Source organism: Triticum urartu, unplaced genomic scaffold (assembly GCF_003073215.2).
Source record: "Triticum urartu cultivar G1812 unplaced genomic scaffold, Tu2.1 TuUngrouped_contig_9510, whole genome shotgun sequence".
In the NCBI taxonomy this organism is placed as follows: domain Eukaryota; kingdom Viridiplantae; phylum Streptophyta; class Magnoliopsida; order Poales; family Poaceae; genus Triticum; species Triticum urartu.
In genome coordinates, this window is record NW_024120562.1 from 1 (window position 1) to 9,831 (window position 9,831).

At 40.2% G+C, this 9,831-nt stretch overlaps 2 long non-coding RNA genes and 1 other non-coding gene across 4 annotated transcripts; all 3 read left to right on the forward strand.

Annotated features, from left to right (window-relative positions):
* Nucleotides 1–47: 47 nt before the first annotated feature.
* On the forward strand, nt 48–4,064 carry LOC125532260. Of its 2 annotated transcripts, XR_007293934.1 has the most exons (5): nt 48–98; nt 240–316; nt 1,313–1,487; nt 3,181–3,396; nt 3,797–4,064. It is a non-coding gene; the product is annotated as an uncharacterized LOC125532260 (long non-coding RNA). The 2 variants fall into 2 exon arrangements; XR_007293933.1 differs by lacking the exon at nt 3,797–4,064 and having other exon boundaries at nt 3,181–3,526.
* Nucleotides 4,065–5,143: 1,079 nt separating this feature from the next.
* LOC125532259 lies at nt 5,144–5,694 on the forward strand. Its single transcript, XR_007293932.1, has 2 exons — nt 5,144–5,323; nt 5,404–5,694. It is a non-coding gene; the product is annotated as an uncharacterized LOC125532259 (long non-coding RNA).
* A 3,599-nt stretch (nt 5,695–9,293) lies between these two features.
* TRNAN-GUU lies at nt 9,294–9,367 on the forward strand. The gene has a single exon. It is a non-coding gene; the product is annotated as a tRNA-Asn (tRNA).
* Nucleotides 9,368–9,831: the final 464 nt, after the last annotated feature.

Consider the following 9,831-nt stretch of genomic DNA (forward strand, 5'->3'; position numbering starts at 1 on the left):
CGTCTCGCCGCGCCCGGCGATCCCCGAGGAGGACGGCGACGGCGGAAGGCGCGCGCAAGGGGGACGCCGTCGCCGTCAAGCTCATCCCCAAGGCCAAGGTGATGACCTGCTCGCAACCTCTGCAAACCCTTGAGTTTGGATCCCTTCGCTGGTTTTTCTAAAAATTCATGCCGCGGGAGTTTATAGGCGATCTTAGATTTGTGAAAAAGATCAACTATATCTGTGGGTCTATGACGCAGGTTTGAAGGCGCCTGACAAGCCCATCGTCGCGCCGCCGACCTGCTGAAATTCGAGGTCGGCACCCGTGCGAACTCAGGTAACCTTGGTCGTGCTTGACAGGTATTGTCACATCATCTCAGTTTCTTCATTTTATCAAAAAAAAATCCCAGTTTCTTCAGATTGACATGGTCAGCCATGTACTAAAAATGTGATGTTGTTTCTGTAGTTAGCCTTTTAAATAGCAAGTGGGGTATGTGTGTGTTGCATCTGATGTGCGCGAGCTCAACCTGGTGAGCTCCTGGGAGAAGAAAAAAGGAGCCACAACAGACCTGGCGAGCTCGAGATGTGGACGGTTGTCGCCACAGGTGGTGTGGGAGAGGAGATGGTCTCCATCCAAGGTCCGAGGACCAGCCATGACGTCGAGCTGCTGCAGCTTGGAGTTAGGAGGGTATTCGCACCCCGGCGTGTCCCGGTACGTGCTTTGGAAGAGACACGCATCAATCTCAACAGACCCTGATGCGTCCACATTATTTGTTTCTGAAACAAATAGCAGCTCTCCAATGTAGTAAGGAGAAACCAAGAATGACAGAGCACCCTCGTGTCAAACTCAACACACCCTGGCATTTCTCCATTGTTTGATTCAGAAACAGGCAGAAACAACTGCTATATATCTCTGAATTTATTTAAGGTTGTTTCTCTTATTTCTATTCTGATGTGCATGCATCTTCCCTTGCTATCTTCCATACACATATGTGCTACAACCATGCCATTTTGTCCTGTAAATGCGCTACAGATATGTGCAACAAAGTAGTCTTCATGTGCGAAGAAGCAAAGGGCTTTTATGCGGCTATGCCAACATGCTACATGTTAGTTGGAAGTCCAATCTTATCCTTGATTACCGCTCTTTAAGAAAAATTATTAGTAACAGATCTTATCCTAGATTATTCTTGCTTGAACGATTTTAGAAGCACAACTATCAGTATGTGCACTTAATAAAATGCAAGTCCGAATGCAGATGCTGAAAAAATATTTTGGAAATTATACATTATTCAGTCTCCCAGTTTGTGATTTGCTTTTTGTTTATGTTGTCCAGAAATGTACAAAGGACTGACATGTGTCATCTATAGCATGTCCCCTTTGTCTGAATGTTCAAGTAGAAGAGTTTCATCTCATTTGGCAAGGAGCACTGCAATAATACATGCAACTCTTCACAGCTACTAACATGAAGTTGCACTCAGGCTCTCGCATGGACTAAAGAGTTATTGTCGGTATGTATCACTGTTTAATTTTTACAGTCTATAGGTTTATTTATATGGCAAGTATTGATCTCAAGGACAACATTGCTGTAACTACTGTCACCCATTCAAAAATTTCTTTAGAGGAACTACAACATGTATTTTGCTGACCTGAACATTGAAATAATGAGTACAAAAGGTTCAGGGCATATGCGAATAATTGAAGTTTTATATTTGCGGACAAGGGAGAAACGCCTAAATTAGAAGGCAGAGTAGAATTTTATACTCTGTTGTTGCAGTGTGGCTTTTGGGAATCCTTAGCACGATTATCCCAGAGGTGAAGCTTAGACACCACCGTGGATTTGTCTGGCTATGAATCATGGTCATGAAATACGTTCATGTTGTTCCCTTTCCAGATGCTTTAGAACAGACAAGCGATGATGCTGGAATAAGAGGTTCTCGATTCCCTTTTATGTCATAGTTCATACTACAACACACATATACTGCAGCCTCTTAAATTATAAAATTATTGTCTCTTAGATTATAAAATTTCATGATATCAAATTGTATGTACTGCAAATTTTCTCCTTTTTACTGCCTGCTTGATTGTATATATAGAATAACTAGATAATGATGCTCCATGCATTACTAGAGCTGTTGATAGCTTGTCCACCTAGATTATTTTACACTCTCTTCTTAGGAGAATTTAGCTCAGATATTTAGGTGCAACGCATGTACTGCGAAGCGAGATATTTAGATTGTTTTTCTTGGGTAAACCAAACTCTTGACATTCCAAAACCTCTACTACTAAAGGTATAATTTGATTACTTAACTTCATGCTTTGACCATAAATCTTTGGAAAAAAATTAATTGATGGTTAAAAGTCATGTGCTGCTGCATTGGACTATGAGCTTGAAAAAAGAGTACCTACCTAATACCTACAGAGGTGGCTAATCCTTCCAGTGACCTATATATGTAAGTATGTAAGTTAGGCTCAATTCCAAGTTAGCCTATACTATTTGTGTCAATTTAGTTTATCCTGTTACCACTTGCAAATATATTTTAATATAATATAACTCCTATTGTTGTCTTCAATAGAGAGGGAATAAATCTCTAATGAATATTTTGGTACATTCATGCTACCTATCATTTGCATTTAAAATCGAACATGCAATAGGCAGCCATAGCAAATCTATATACTGCATAAACCTTTACTTCAAAGGATTAAATCACATAAATTGTCCCGTCCATTATAATTGATGATGTCTATACAATCAACCCAGCCAAAAAATATTAGGCCAAATGATCACACACAGAACCAACAAAAACCTTAGTTCCATATGAAGCTGCCTACCAGAATCCATAACATACATTGACTAATAAAGCTCCAGCATGCTTCAGTTTAATAGTAGAGCGCGTTCAGGAATTAAAATCATGCAAATTGGTTATTTATTATAGTTGGAAAAGAACTATTGTTAAAGCAGAGTCCGCGGTTAAGAAGTTCATAAGTCTTAGCCGCTTTTTTTTGGCGTATTGAATGTGCAGGAATTGATACAATAAAGTTTCAATAAGATGTCATCATTATATCCATTGTCAATTTAGCTGAACATTTTTTTAGCAAAAATTCTACGAAACTTGTAAGGTATCGTGTTGAAAATCTGCGAGGAATAGTTAATGACCCTTTGACCCAATACACTTTGATCATTGATCAATTTCTATGTGTCAGTTGTCCCATGACATGGATCACTTGTTCCTCGAACTTCCCTGGCTGAAGGAGCAACTGGAGAAGTACATTGACGAGGCCTCGGCGACTGGATCATGGAGCCCAAACGCGCTTCGCACCACCCCGGATGCTTGATTGAAAGAAGGGTTGGAGCCTCGCTGCATCACCAGGGATTTGACATGGGACGTCCCTGTCCCACACGAGAAGTACAAGGATAAGGTTTGCCATCTGAGCACATAGAGATTCATTGTGAAAATTTATCTCTCTCCATGTTGTATTAATGTTTGTCCATGTGATGAACCGTTCCCAATTAGCTTGGCCATATGCATTAGTCATGATTTGCTACTGATTCTTTTTGGTTCATTATGTATCTTTGACTATCCAACTCCATGGACATGTTTTTATTTTCCTGTTCTGTCTTGAGAGCACACATGTGGAGTTGTGCAGGGCATGTTGAGCTGTACAGGGAGTATATATCTATTGAGTTCTGCGGTTATTTTCAATTTCGATGGTGGAAACGATTTAAGGATAAGTTGGCGGAATGCCTCGAAGATGTTTTATAAGCTTTAAAAATAGTGGATGGTCTGAGGATCCTGTGGCATGCTCTGATTTGTTTCAGAGTTCGGATGTTCCGATGATGTGCATCGTGTGCTTCCAAGGCAACAGAAGGTTGTACACATATCAACGTCTATGGGTGAAGATATCCTACCATATCTAGAACCTGTTTGATATGCAGATTAGTCAAGCTTTTGTAGAGCAGTCCTCATAAGTTGCAAGATACATGCATGGTTCGTATGGTTCATTACTCATAACTAATCTATATGTCAAAACTTGGACAACTATTTAGCCCTTGAATTATCTTATAAATTGACAATGATGATGTTTTCATGCAGTCTGCAATTCTGGTTTTGTAGCAGCTGCTATAGAACAGGATTTTATCCCATATCCAGAGAAGGTTCTTGAAATGAGGAAAGGCTTTATTGTGCTTGGCAAGGATGATGATTTTTGTGCATGAGCTAGGACTAGCAACAGCAGTTGGCAGAACCAGGATGGAAGTCATATTGCCTCCTTTTATTGAAGCTGCTATTTCAGTGAGTCCTAATTCCACTACTTCAGAGTTCAGACAACCAAAAGGCTTTAGCGCAATTATTTATGCTCTTCATATTTGCAGGGTTTTGGATTGGATTATAGCGAGCTAATGTAGTACGTTCATATATTGGTCACTTGTGGATTGCAGATTTAAGAATATGAATTCTATTGAGATTGAGGCAGCCTAATAAGTGGAAGAAAATATTAGAAATTGCATGGCAGCCAGAGTGAGGCATGTTTTTCATGTCCAACTTTCAATTTAGTATGTTCTCATTTTAACTGTAGTTGGTAATTGTACGGCCATATAGTCATATCTCTACTATTAAAGGGGATTAGGTATGCTGGATGGTCCGAGGATCCTGTGGCATGCTCTGATTTGTTTCAGAGTTCAGATGTTTCGATGATGTGCATCGTGTGCTTCCGAGGCAGCAGAAGGTTGTACACATATCAACGTCTATGGGTGAAGATATCCTACCATATCTAGAACCTGTTTGATATGCAGATTAGTCAAGCTTTTGTAGAGCAGTCCTCATAAGTTGCAAGATACATGCCGAGGATCCTGTGGCATGCTCTGATTTGTTTCAGAGTTCAGATGTTTCGATGATGTGCATCGTGTGCTTCCGAGGCAGCAGAAGGTTGTACACATATCAACGTCTATGGGTGAAGATATCCTACCATATCTAGAACCTGTTTGATATGCAGATTAGTCAAGCTTTTGTAGAGCAGTCCTCATAAGTTGCAAGATACATGCATGGTTCGTATGGTTCATTACTCATAACTAATCTATATGTCAAAACTTGGACAACTATTTAGACCTTGAATTATCTTATAAATTGACAATGATGATGTTTTCATGCAATCTGCAATTCTGGTTTTGTAGCAGCTGCTATAGAACAGGATTTTATCCCATATCTAGAGAAGGTTCTTGAAATGAGGAAAGGCTTTATTGTGCTTGGCAAGGATGATGATTTTTGTGCATGAGCTAGGACTAGCAACAGCAGTTGGCAGAACCAGGATGGAAGTCATATTGCCTCCTTTTATTGAAGCTGCTATTTCAGTGAGTCCTAATTCCACTACTTCAGAGTTCAGACAACCAAAAGGCTTTAGCGCAATTATTTATGCTCTTCATATTTGCAGGGTTTTGGGTTGGATTATAGCGAGCTAATGTAGTACGTTCATATATTGGTCACTTGTGGATTGCAGATTTAAGAATATGAATTCTATTGAGATTGAGGCAGCCTAATAAGTGGAAGAAAATATTAGAAATTGCATGGCAGCCAGAGTGAGGTATGTTTTTCATGTCCAACTTTCAATTTAGTATGTTCTCATTTTGATTGTAGTTGGTAATTGTACGGCCATATAGTCATATCTCTACTATTAAAGGGGATTAGGTATGCCGTTTCGTTCGTTCATATCGTTACCTCATCATTCATTTTGTTCGTTACCCTCCTCCCTAACTGCTTGATTTACCTCAAAGACTCCTCCTCCTAACAATTCTTTCCCAGTTTTCAACCCTTTTTTGCTAGCTGACAGAAAGAGTCACTCCACAGTCCACATGAATCCTCTCTCCCTTGATCTCTCTCTGAGTCTCAGCCCTGTCTCTTCTAGGGTTCTCACACCGCTGACTCTGTCCGCCTCATGCGGACCTACCGAATGGCAAGGTGAAGCGAGAGCTCGGCTCTCAAGAGGCAGCCGGAGGAGATGGTGGTGCCATGGTCGCGGCGAGGGTGGCGTACAGTCCCATAGTTGAGCTTGCCATGAGATTCGACAAGTGCGTGCTTCACTGCCCCCTCTGCACCCCCCCTCCTAACTTCCTTATTCCACACTCGGTTGGTGCCGTGAAGATCGACTTGTACGGCGGGTGCCACGACGTGATTAGCCTGTCCTACCAGACCCTCCTATGCGTGCTCGCTCACCATGCGGCTGGTCAAGTAGTGCCGTGCGCTGAGCGCTCCCTGTCCCAGGGGCCCTGACTCCCGACGCATCCAACCGCACAAGGCGCTTGTGCCCGCTGCCCCTTTCCTCCATGTCCGTGAGGAGAATCCCTACAGTATGCATGTATTTTGTTAATCCCCTCCTATATTATTTAAATCTCAGCAAGACAACCACATATGAGGCAGGAACTGTAGCGTCCATTGTCTTCTATATCTGCTTGCATTAACTTTCCATTACTATTAGCCTGTGGGATATATGATGCGAGGGAACGAACATGCCATAAGGCACAGGTGAGTCCCCTGGGTGCTCTTTGCATTAATATTCTTCTTATTTGGCTGATTTTGATCTTCTTAATCCTTTTCTCATTAATACCGTTTGTAGTTTGTGAGATCTTTCTCTGACCACATGCAAGCCTATGCTCCACCATCCCATTCTTTGTTATTTTATTTCCAACTTTAAGACAATTTTATCTTTCAAACCAAAAGTACAATTTATGATCCGTTTGCATATTGTGATTATGACGAGGAGAACTTCAAAACAATACCACTTTTGAATGTGTTTCAGCATGTTCTAAAAAAATCAAATTCTAAAGCAGAATGAAACACTATTAAAAGTTCAAAGTTTTGTTTGAATATCCCATTATTGAATTGTTGCATCAAATTATTAAATTTATATGAAACAAGTTTGAAGCATATATGATTTTATATGATATATGTTTTATTAATCTATGTACACAAAGCCAATGTTTTTAACAAAAAGAAAGGTTATGCTTATACTTCATTATGCATCCTGTACATATATAATGGTATAGATAATTCCATTGCGTGTGAATGAACGGCGCATTGAGAATGGCGCCAGAACAAAACCATGGAAGCAAACTCCTTTTGCTTATATCACAAATTTTGTGCCATGGTGCAAAAAGAGAGCAAGTGCATGTGTATGTTCAGATATGATGAAACCAAATAAGGTTGCAACTAACATGTTATATTGACTTTCAGTTATGAACCTTATGACTCTGATGCTCTCAAGTTTGGCAACTGTTTGTACTAAGGGCCTGTTCGGCAATGCTCCGGCTCTCAACTTCCATTTTAACGCCGCAGTGAAGTTCAGGCGAACGAGCAAATTCCGTGGAGCTCAAATCAAGAAGCTTGCTATTCTGTTAGTGCAAATTTGAAGGAGTTGGGGAAGCTGCCTTTTCCTGGCTCTGTGAAAACGAAGAAGCTGGAGTTGAGCGTTATTATGATTTGCTGCCATCGCCAAGTGAGCTATGCGTACCCATTCGCTTTGTCTCTCCCCCCAATAGCTCATATCTCCTCTCCGTAGCCTCTACATCACGGTCGTTGTACATTTTTTAATTAGAAGAAAGGTGCCATTGTATGCCTACTGAGCTGGGCTTTGCTCCCTTCCCTCCCAAACGGGCTTCAGCCCATCTAAATGGGTTGTCAACCCATGCCAGCGATGAGAAGCATGAGGTGCGCAGCCGAACGTTTTCCCATCACTGTGAGAAACTAGAAAACCGAAGTGAGGAGTAGAAGTTGAGGAGTTTGGGAAGCTAGGCTGTTGCCGAACAGGCCCTAAAGATAGGTTAAGTGTCTGAAGCTATACTGGAAGATGTAATTATTTCTCTCAGTTCGTAGTGCTTGACTAGATGGCGTCTTCGTACGTATAGCTTGAATAGATATAACCATGGACGTTTAATTATAATATGCAACGCTAGATATATTTCTTTGTCTTGTCCTCGCTTAATTTGTTGGTCTAGTGTAGATTAGTAGTATTCTACCACATGAAAATATATGCACGTCTATTATTATGTTCTTGTGACAATCACAGAACCTTTACTGGAATGCATCATTTATGTGAACATTATAATGCTTATTTGTAATGATGATCTAATTCCGCATCATGATCACAAAAGGTAGCAGCTGGCATCATAGCCATTTATGTTGCTTCTATTAGGTGTGGCTGACAAGGGGTGGGGGGGTGGGTGGGCACGCGAAAGTCCCTTAAAATCAAGACAAATCCTACGTTCGAACCATCTCGATGTTCTTCGCCAGCATCGTCACATCGAGCCTATGTATATACTATTCGATCTTGAAGCCTGAAGTCATTTTTTGTTCCCATGATTATTTAGCAAATGCAGAAAATATTGTCGATTATATTATATGTATATTGTTGGGTAGTAGTTTTTCCCACTAGAACTGAATATTAGGAAGGATATATCTTGTGGACGGTCAGATTTAGAATCATGTCGTAATTTCTTAAGGGTCTAATGATTGTTGTTGTTTTTTCCTTTCAAAAATTAAAACTCCTTGGTGATTATCGTAACTATCATAATTGTACTAGCAAGATTATCAGAATAACTAAGCAACTATTTTAGACTCACTTTCTATGCCAAGCTGGAAAATTGATATGCCTTATGATTATATATGCAACCAGTATTTTTTTGAAATGCCAGTGGCAACACATTCGTTACATGTTTTAAGACCTTCTGCGTGAAATTTTCATACTAACTACATATATTGTTTGTGTAGGGTGGGTATGAGTTGAGGAAGCGGTTTTTATTATACTTGCTAAAACATCGTGGGAATGAAGCTAAAAGCAACTTTCTTGATATTTATGAAAGAATTTCTTAAGCGCATCATCTAGATATTGATAGTTTTGTAATAGATGTTTAGTTGGAACATCGCTCAGTTTGTTACATGGACATGTCGTTAATCTTTTTTTTATCAATTTACATTGCAAAAATGGACTTTAATTATTCAATAATTGTGTTTGTGTTATATTGTTTGTACATGTGAAGTTTATCATGCAACTCTTGCATACTATTTCAAAAGCCCGTGGCAACGCACGGGCACTCTACTAGTTTACAATAAAGAATCTGCAGTAACGGCAAAAGTTCGACTAGTAACAATACAACCAAGTCAGGAAACTGCACCCGGGGCCGCCAGGGATGCAAGAACCTCACCGGCTGTGGCAGACTCTTCCCCACGGTTCAGGAACTGCTCCAGTTGGAATTCCCTTACTCGATCACAATTTCTAATCACGCAGTAGAACAATATTTATCTAGGCGGTAATATTTAACTAAACACGAAGCTGGAGTAGCTCAGTTGGTTAGAGCGTGTGGCTGTTAACCATAAGGTCGGAGGTTCGAGCCCTCCTTCTAGCGATTTTTTTTCCATTTTTTGATTTTTTTCTCTAAAGTACTTTTTTCTTTGTCAAACTATTTTCCCCATTTTTTGATTTTTTCCTCTTAAAGTATATTTTCTTTGTCAAGCTGTCATCTGATTGGACTTCTCAAATGCCCACGCTGTAACCAAATCATATGAAGTTTTCCTGGTATATTTTGCTTCCAGTTACTTTTTGTGTTTAAAAAAAGGCGCAAGGAATGCCCCGTTTTAAGTTAACAAAGCCCATATATGTCACAGGAATTTCCAGAGGCAGGCGGGGCGGAGTTGAATTCACGGGCTTGCAGCGAAAACAAATATTAACAAGGGTATTACCAATAAGTGGGCGAAGGTCGGTGAAGTTCAAGTCAAGGGAGTTGGCCTCCTTCTAGCGATTTTTTTTCCATTTTTTGATTTTTTTCTCTAAAGTACTTTTTTCTTTGTCAAACTATTTTTCCCCTTTTTT